The sequence below is a fragment of the Geospiza fortis genome, unplaced genomic scaffold (assembly GCF_000277835.1).
Source record: "Geospiza fortis unplaced genomic scaffold, GeoFor_1.0 scaffold279, whole genome shotgun sequence".
Lineage (NCBI taxonomy): Eukaryota > Metazoa > Chordata > Aves > Passeriformes > Thraupidae > Geospiza > Geospiza fortis.
The window spans coordinates 2,619,341-2,630,023 of NW_005054352.1; the positions used below are offsets into that span (position 1 = coordinate 2,619,341).

The window sequence follows — 10,683 nt, forward strand, 5'->3', positions numbered from 1 at the left end:
GACACATAACCAAATATGTGAGAAATACCGGCCAAAGAAACACTGTTAATTCTAAGTAGTCTTCTCATGCCACAAAACTGCAGGCATACAATCTAGCCTAACATGTTGAATTGAAGTTATTGTACTGAATTCACAGAGACAACTCATTAAGGATGTGAGTGAGCACATTCAGGATTATGTTTTAGTATGGAATAAAAAGATTAATCAGTCGTTGAACTCCATGTACAAAAATTTAGCATGTGACAACATAGAATAAAACTAAGCAAATTTAAAAAAACAAATCAGGAAATGTCATAAACTAATGAAAGAATTAAAGTACCATGGTATAAGGAGGAGCTTTCCTTCTCCAAAGGAAGATCAATCCTCACTGAAATAAAGATAAATAAGTAAACAAAAAACTGACAACAAATACTTCTAGAAGTATTAGAGCAATTCCTTTAAGCTGGTATGAACTAAAGCATGGTCTTTTAAGACTTCAGAATCTGTTAATTTTCTGTGAAAAATTTTTACCAATAGTGAAAACACTATGAAAGCCTGATCACATAAACCTTGTTCTGGACTCATGCCTTTCCTGATGAAAAAATAATAGAAAAAAGCACCACTTTTTGTCAGATAAGTATCTCTGAATTTTTCTCGCTCAGAAAGTTATAGACTGAAGCTGGTTAACTCACATCAGTTAATATCCAAATATTGAGTCTTGGGCATGATATTGGAGAATGATCTGTGAGCATAACTTCATAGTATATTAATCCCATAGGTCACCTTGAACTATGACAATATGGCACTGAAGTTTAGATAGACAGAGATCAATGACCATTCATTTTTAATGCTAAAATTCTGAAACCACTCTATCAAATTTTACTATGCAACAACCATCTATCACTGAGATATGCAAAGAATACCCAATTGTCTCTGCATTCACTTAGAGGTTATAAAGCCCACTGTTTCTATTGCATGATCTAACAGTGACTCCATATGAAACAATAAAAAATTAGATGCCAAAAATAAGACAGAAATAGAAAATAAATTTACTGTTAAAGAGATACGACATATTTTTAAAGGTTTCTTTCTTACTTGAAAGACAAGAAAACCTTTTATTTTCTACATACCATTTACAGAGATTTAACTATATACCATATTAATGCTCTCAGTTTTTATTCCAATGTACTGTTAAATTACCCATGTAATTACCCCAAGAGAAATCATGATAGTTATTTTACTGACTATATTTATTGACTGATATAATTTCATTAATACTTTTGTGGGAAGAGTTTGGTAGTACTTAAATTCAGCTATCACGCTTTTTATTAGTACAATTAAAAGGATAATTTCTGTATTATTTTAGAGGGTGGGTCTTTTTACAGAGATGTTTAATTGCTGGGTTAAAGCAACAACAGAAAGCTAATGAGAAAAAATTTAGGCAATAATTTATGGTCAAACATGAAACAAAACTAAAATTGTCCCTGATTCCAATAATGAAATCTCTTTAAAATGCAAAAAATGGTTGTTAAATAACAACAGTTCTTTCTAAAATGACAACATGATAGCTGTATATGCCTTAAGCCCTCCAATAACAAGCAGTAGCACCACATTTGAGTAAACAGAAAAAGTCTGTTACAAATATAACTTAAAGAGATGCATATTCAAATATCTGCTTACAGAACCTTGTAAAGGCAAAGCAGTTATAACTTTTGATATACCAATAATATAAGACCTTATTGCTGCAATAAATGCACCACCATTTTTTCCTCATCTTTTGTGTGCACTACAGTGTTTACTGATTCAGCAGGCACTATACTTACACACAGTTCAATTTACTTAAATTCAATAACACCAAAATAACTTTGCAACTGGCAATCCTGGAAATCAAAAAAAAAAGTGAGTGAAGAATGTGGATTGCAAATTAAAATCTATTTCTAGATATGAAGACCAAAAGTAAGACAGATGTTCTAAAGAGGGAGACAGAAAATCAGACTACGGCTATTAAGAAATTACTCATCTCAGATGACAGTGGGAAACTGTTCTCATCTGCCTCAGATTTTAGAGAGTAATTTTTATTATACTGAACATTTATTTTTGGAAAAAATGTGAAAACTGGGGAGACCAAGGAATTAGCAAATACAAAAATTCTAACAAATTCATACACTCTGACAGAGTAAAATTAATTTTTATCCATGGGGAATATATCAATTTAAAGATAATCTGAGGGAAAAAAAATTGATGAGGAAGTATAAGACTTCTGACTAGACTCTCCTTCATTCCAGGGATGCAGAAAGTTCAAGGAAGCATGATGTGGAAAAATTGTATGGCGATTTCATTCTTTGGCTTCTTATTGTGGGTTTTTCTCATCAGTGCAGGTGAAAAATTTAGTGCAGGTTGATTAACTAATAAAATCTTCTAAGTAATTTCACTTTAAACATTTTATGACTGTCTACATTGCAGCACTACAGCATGACTGAATCTTAGTTCAGATGATTTTTGTAGTAGGGGAAAGTATTGGAAAATCATGAAGAAAATAGCCAGTCATTTATATGCAGAAGATCCCTGTATTAATTTTTTTCAGTCAAAACTTCCATGCGCAATTTCTGTGTACAGAAATTTATAATATTAAAACTCTTTACATTAATCATTGCAATCAAAACTGTGTTTCCATTTAAATGAATATGTTGTATTAAAATGAACAAAGGGTGAAAACAGTGTCAGCATTTACTTTTGTTTCCTAAACTAAATAGTATTGCTTGGAAAACAAACAAATATTTTTCTTTAAAACAAAGGAAATCAATAATGAAAACATGAAAAGAGTTGTGTTTTTCAAGTAAAATGGAAAGACAAAAGTTTAAGAATGTTTGTAGATGTGCCTTGTTTAACAGTTTTTTGTGTTGGATGTGACTTTCACAGTCTGTTGGCTGTTGCAGGAAAGACATCACATCTGTGACTTGGCTGTTGATTAATGAGTCTTTCAATTCCCTGCTACCATCTGAAGAAGGGCTGTGGCATTTCTAAGCTTCACTGGTTTACTCGCCTTCAGCTGTAGTCCTACCAAGGTATCTTCCATAAAGAAAATCACACCTGGTTAAGGCTAATGAAAACCTTAATATGTCATTTTCTAGACAAGTCAAAAAGCATGTAAAACTAGACAAAAGATGTATTCAAGCAACATGAATGCAGTTTTGTCATAACCTGTCAATCTAAAGACTAACATGAAAAAGCTTTCTTCAATGACATTTTACAGTGTCAACTATCAGAATGACAATTCTTAATTCCCTCTTTGGTATATGAGGCAGTATGCACAACAGTTTCCCACTCTTCTCAAAGACTAAATTTTGTTTTTAGACCCTAGAAAGAAGTTAAGAGGGGAAGAAAAATCCCAATCAAAAAGTTTTTCTGGGTCGAATCATCAGTCAGCATCAGAAACGCCTAAATCACTGTGTATAGGCAGATTTTTAACTTACTACTTCCTTCACCAACATTGCTGTATCTGCATCGTGACTGTAAAACTTCCAAGGTCAGTTTGACAATAACAACTCAACTTAGGGAAGAAGCAATAAGACCTCTAGGACTTGTCATCCTTTCTTAAGCAGTGCCAACCTGGCAAGACAGAGGAAGTACATTCAGGAAAGCCATGAGAGAAGTCAATAACTTTGGGAAAGCCATAGCTCTAAGAGACAACAGTTACAGCTGCAAAGGTCTGGGATCCACACTGTGGCCACCACCACTGTATGCTTTGTCCTGACCTTGAAATATTCACTGTTGCAACAACAAAGCTTTGTTGTTGCAACAGTGAACATTTCAAGGTCAGGACAAAGCATACAGTCTTCCCCATCCCCTTCAGGGAAAAACTAATGGGACTACCACTTCCTAAAATGAATGCAAGGTTATTCAAATTAGATAACCATTAAAGCCTCACTAAAGCTGAGTCACCTCCCCTTTGCTGCCACAAAGGAACTGAGGATAGCAACAGCCACCACAGATCAGCTAATATGTGATAGCTTTGTATCTTAAATTTAGTCAAAAATCTAGGTTCTGCTCTTTAATTTGATACAGCCCAATTTTTCAGCATAGAAGAAAGCTTAAAAGTGACTTGCATGACCAGATTTTCCATTTGTTTAACTCTGATATTAATACTTCCCCCTCTACCTTACAGGGGACTTGCATGTCTCAGCTCATTACAGCTTACAAAGAAATTGAGATCCCTGTATGGAAATTGAATTACTCTACATTACTAAAACTTTGATGAAAAATCCCTTATCTAAAAGCAGCAAAAGGATGAAACAATGCCTTGATGGACAAGACCGATTTTTAGCTTGTCAGCTTGTGTCCTGCAGCCTCTTCCCTCGCAGGTGTAGCAAGAAAGTCTATAGATAAGATGAGAAGCTAAGCCACTGTGTACAATCAGGGAAGTCAGTACTTTGAATGCAATAATTCACATTTATACATTTAGCAATTATACATTACACTTACATTACACTTACAATTGCTATATAACTATGTATCTACAAAGAATGGAAATTTGGATCAATAGGAGTCTGAAAGAGGAAAGAGAAAATAGATAAGAAAAATGAACATGAGTATCTCCACTTAAGAATCCCTAGTGAGAACAGGATTTGAGACAGAGTTGAAAGGAGGGCAAATTATTTACAGATGAAAGGAAATATCTGTTTTTAAGAAAAGCCACCGAAGTCACAGGATAGCAATCACCAGGTTAATTATACAGTGATAAAACAGTGAAGTGCCACACTTCCAAGTGATGATTTATAGAACACAAGTACCTAGTTATGAAGAAAAGATACATACCTTTAAAGGAACCAATGAATCCTAACAATAAATACACAAATGTATTATTAACACAATACATCGAATATGCCTAGCAGTATTCCCATCAAAGCCATCCTGGTTCCGGGCAGGACAGAGTTAATTTTTGCACTAGACAGGAAGGGGCATGGCTGAGACCTGGAGGTTACTCTATACCCTCTCATGTAGTTTTCTGGGGATGGGGAAAGTGTTTTCTTCGGAGCCAGTGGGGTGGAGGGAGCAGTTGGGTATTATCTCTTATCAAGGGGTTTCCATGTGAATTGCTTGCCTCTTTCTTGTACCCTCTGTTGTTAGTATTGTTGCTGTTACTACTTGTTTTCTTCATTCAGTGTTGTTTCCAGTAAATTACTCTTGTTTCAACCCATGATGTTTATGTTTTGTGCCTCCAATTCTCCTCTCCACAGCACCACAGGAGGGGAGGGAAGGGGGAAAGGAGTAAGCAGTAGTTCAGTGGTTTGGAGAGTCTCAGCAGGAGCACTACATTGTGGAATACCATTCCTAAACCAAGACAAAAGCAAATCAAAGGATATAAAAATGCAGACAAATGTGATCTAATTTAAATGGGGAACCAAGATAGTGTGAGACATTATTAGAAGAAAGAAGTTTGGATCACATGTCTATGCCCTAGCCAACACGCTCAGCTTACCACACTTTTGAATGCAAAAAGATGTACCAGTTTTCTTCTTAAAATACTTTCTTCTTTTCATTCATTTTATTTTCACTTTTTCTAGAAGGCAGGTTTGTGTATTAAAAAAAGCACCTAATTAGCATGAAACCTTATTTAAGTAATTTTATACTTGTTAATTAAAGGAGAGCTGGTAAGTACATGCTTTTGTATTGCAAGGCTAGCAAAGGCCTCATCATAAAAGACTCCCAAGTATTAAAAAGTAGATCATATTAAGTGAGGTTAAAAGGGATATGGCAATCCTTATGTTTTTAGCACTTTCTGTTGGAGACTGTCATCAGAGAGGTTTTTTTTTCCGTATTATTCATCAATATATCGGCACAAGAGAGAAACTGATAACAATCAGAAAAGTGTATTGCATATGGGGGGCCTCATCTTTAACCTCATTTACTTGTGAAATTCATGCTGTAACTGTATACATGATAGGGGCTTGAGTGGCAGTCAAACAGTGTGTACTACTGTTCCCTTTTGCTTACTGATGTATGTTCTGCCACCAATGCTTTAGAAGTGCCAGGCAAGGAACTAAGCCTACTTCTGACAGATTTTTTAAAGTCACATTATGGTTTGATTAGCTATGTCAGAAGAGGATAAGCAGACAAAGGATAATCCTTGTGATGACAGATGTGACATACCTTGTTATTGACCAACTCATCTATGGAACAGGATCCTTGCTTACCCAGAAAGGTCAAAGTGAGATTTTCCACAAAATCCCATTGGCTTTTATTTGGTACATCCAGCACTAGGGTCTAAGCCTGACTTTGCGATTAACCAAAAGATGTACAATAATGGATTAATACCTTTCACCTGCTTCTTTTGATACAGGAGCAATGAGATACTGCCTTTCATAGCCTCCCACGCTCTTTAGAAAGTCTGTTATAATATGCATTATAAGGGCATCATTTATAGTAACACCAAGCAGGCGATGATTACTGCAATATTAATGGCATCCTAGCTCTTCACCAACCATCATTAATAGTTGACTTGTAACTGTAGCAACAGTATGAATTTCCAACATCCAGCAAATTTGGATACCAAAGATCTGGAAGCATCTGCAGTTTAGAAGACAGATTAACATACCTAGAAGTACACTAGATATAAGACTGCTGTCCTCTGCCATGCAGATAACCTCTCTGCCTTGGCATTGTGTCAGTAACTGCTCTTCCATCATTTGTTTCTTCCACAAACAAAATTGTTAGAGAACTTCCCACCTTTTAATACCCTGGAGGTTTTTTTCACTCATTTCTCAGATTTAGACTTTTGTAAAGTTTTATAAAAAATCTTTGGCAGACAACAAAACACATGCAGTTTGTTGGCATTCTTTTCAGTTTCAAAATGACATAATAAACTTTTCCACACGTTGATAAACTAGATTTTAAAAGTGCGTTTTCTGGATATCTAGATAATCAACAACACAATGAATATAAACATTTTCTATAAATAGTTCACCATATGGCTATCATTCTCAACAGATGGTGTCTGTGTATTCACTAGAATATACAAGAGCTATGCAAATTTTGCCCTGTAATCATTCAAAATTCTAAACAAGATTTTCTTACTTCAGTTTTATTAAGCTTAATCAAAGTCAAAACACGTAATTTTATCCCTTAGCTCTAATATGGGGAAAAGACGCCACAACTGTATAAACAAATCAATTTGCAAAAGGCAGTACAGTTGAAAGGATTTTAATAAAGAAACACTAGATACAAGGTTTTCTCAATCCTAGGACAGTACTCTGCTAACGATAGTTTTTACGTAACCAAAAAGCAGATCCACCTGTAAACAGTCCAGTAGTTCATCAACAAGAATGCAGTCTGGACTATGTTATGAAAAAATCTGTAGTCCAAGGGATCTGAAAGTCTGTATCTATTTTGCCGCAAACCAAGCAGGTGATGACTACTGCAGTATTAATGGCATCCTAGCTCTTCACCAACCATCATTAATAGTTGACTTGTAGCTGTAGCAACAGAGCCTACTAGAAAGCCTATGGATTTTATCCAATTTTAGTAAAAAACAAACTTACTCAATTTTTTACGGTTTCCTGAAAGCAAATATATAAATATCTCCATGTTTTCGTCTTTCAGAAGTTCAGAATCTTTATCAACACATGACCAAATGTTGACTAGATACTTGGCTATCTTGTTCCAACTTAAAACTATTTAAGCTCATATCACTGTATAAAGATTTTCTGGAAAGTTCTTCTTGAGCTACTCTGGCTTGTCTGTTGGAAATCAAATTCTAATTCTCAGTTTAGACATTTTTATAGCATTTCTTATCCACTTGAACAAATATTAGTTTTAATTTCTATAGTTTTTCAAACTTGTTACTATTTCTCACCTGACACACTTATGTAAAAGTAACACATTCCCATTCCTCTCTTAGTTATTAAGTTGTTAAGCTTTCTGTTCTGAAGGTCCTGACTGTTGTTGGCTTTGCCAGTCATGAGTTCTTCTCTATTTCTATAGCTCCCAGTGTGCTCCTGTAGCAGGATCTACATCATTCCAACTAAATCACTACTTGTCCCTGCACAGACACCAGCTCTTAGTGAAACCTCCCTAAGTGCAGAGGAGGGAATCCCAGCCATTCCTCTTCAGAAGTGCAAATAACTGCAATACTGAATAATGGCTTCACATGTTACAAAAATGTCTCTTTTTTTCCTCCTCTTTATAGTGACAGGAATATCTTTACATTATCGTAAGGTATTCAGTGCACCTGAAAGTCCTGCACAACTGCAGATGGCAGGTCACATCTCAAAGCCCTGCAAAATAATAATATCTTCTAACCATGTACAAATTGCCAAGATATTCCTCTGAAAATTAATGGTCATAAATTTAACTTTTATATAAAGGAGAGTACATAAACAAGAAGAATAATGCATCGTAGTGTGCTCTGGAATTGTGCCTCAGTGTTGACAACACACGAGCTTTTTGCCTACTGCTTAGCACTTCTTGATGATTTTCAACACACTGATTTGGCCAGACAATAACAACTGTAACTTTATAAGCAGGACACTAAGTATAAGTCGAGATATGGGTAATTAAACAACAATTGCTCTTCTTGCTTTAATATATGTATTAGAGGTAAGGAACCCCTTTTGTTATTGGAGCAGCTAAGGATGAACAAATGACAAGTGAGTTCAAGACTTGAAAAGGCGTATATGTGTAGGATATTTTTCAAAACTTGTGTAAATCAAGTTCATAGGTTAGTTGAATGTTAATGGTCTTATTGCTAAAAGATACTGTTTCAAGTATAACTGAGAAATACATTTTAACTTTTATTCTTCCAGTTCGAACTATATACACAATATATATAAATACGTATTATTTATTTTTGAGTAAATTAAAATCAGATGGGTTGAAATTTGTTAAATTGAATGGCCTTAGAGCTTGCTAAATTGATGTTTTGTCAAACGCTTTTTATCGATTCAATGTTGCTTTTAACTTTAGAAAAAGTTCCCTGATTTTCTCAAGTTTGCCAATTAAGTTTTTACTGTTTTGACTCTTGAGGAGTATCTTGTTGGTATTCCTCCCCTGCATCTAACTCAGGGTACATACATAAATCCCTGTAAGCCCCTTTCAGGGATTCAATGAGAGGATTCTGGGGCCTTACAACCACCACATCTTTAATTTGAAAAATTTCCTGGACTCTTTTACTTTGAGGATCATAGGAATGCATGGATTAGATTCCCATCATTGTGTGAAGCCAGCAATGAGTAGTAGACAACAATTCATTTCCTTTTTAACCAGTCCTAAAAGTATTTTACTTTCCCCTAACCACCAACCAATTAATTTGCCTAACACTTGCTGGCTCTGGGACAATGCTCTCATAACACCCTCTCACCTAACTCAGTCATTAACTAGGTTAGGGGAGCATTTCCCTTGTAAATGAGTCCCCTAAGCATTTTCACTTTTTTTTTTCTCAAAAGAAAGACTGTGCTTTTTAAACTTCATATGCAACTGACAGTATTTTTTCTTGAAATATGAAAATAAGTAAATAAATATCATTCTAACATCACTGTGAACTGGTGAAAATATTTCTGCCTGCACAGACATAACTATTCAGGGAAAGCTTTAGCATGTGTCAAAGGAAAGAGTAATTTAAATATTATGGTGCTCCACTTTATCAACTGATGGTTCTGAAACAGCTCAAGTACTGCCCGTGGTTTTGTTTAACTCATCTCGGGAGGGAAACAGTAGAATAGGTCCACCATAAATGGGAGGTCAAAATAATCACACACTCATTCAGCTTGAACATTAAGTCTTGAGCACAAGTAAGGCTGATTTATGCAGTTCTAGGAAGGATGATGAAGAATCAACTAAAGATAGGGCTCACCTGAGTCTTGCTGCAAAGCTTGTTTGTGTAGCCACAAGAACAGCTAGAATTGTCCTAGTCAGCTGGAAAGTATGAGCAGACACACTCAAGCTATGATAAAAGTAAAGTCAGATAAAGACAAGGTGTGCTGTCAATGCTGGCTGCTATGGCAGATTCAGCTATTTTATTTTTTATGATCACAGTGGATCTAAATAATGCGCTGGTTTGCAGAGTGGGTGAAATAACAGATCCATGCTCTAATCATTAATTACTTGCATAATGTCACTTCTAGATGAGAATTTCCTTACCATGTAGAAGGGCAATGAATTAAGACATTTTCAAATTAGGAAAGATGACAACAATTAGGAAATTAATTACACTTTAAAAAATAGATTATATGACAAGGATGTGAGGTACAGAGAAGGAGAGAGGAGGCATACACATGATTTCTTTCTAACATCTATAAAGAGATCAGAAGAAAAACAAAATGTGTTTTAAGGGAACAGTGAATATGAAATGTCCACACAAAATATTTCCTGTGCAAATCACAGCAGCCCTCTGCTCCCTTTGGCTCATATTGATGACAATAACATGAAGTGAAGTTCAAGAACCAGTTTTAGTCTAAGAGCCTCTTTTAAAAGGACAATCTACTTCATTTTTAATGAAGGACATGAGGTAAAAATCAACAGGAGAACCATCAAAATAAAAAAAAATAGTACTGTATTTTCTCCGATATTTAACACAAAAAGTCTGCGAAGTTTCACATTCTGTCTGGTAACAGGTAACAAAGGACATCAAGAAGAGAACTGAATAACAAATTTTTGCTGGCATGATTTTTTGTGCAATTAAACTTTTTTGAAAGAACAATTTGAGTAGGG

At 35.1% G+C, this 10,683-nt stretch overlaps 1 protein-coding gene across 3 annotated transcripts in view; it reads right to left on the reverse strand.

Moving 5' to 3' along the window:
• Positions 1–10,683, reverse strand: part of KIAA0825 (KIAA0825 ortholog) — a 225,881-nt gene that overhangs the window by 98,339 nt on the left and 116,859 nt on the right. The window lies entirely within an intron of this gene.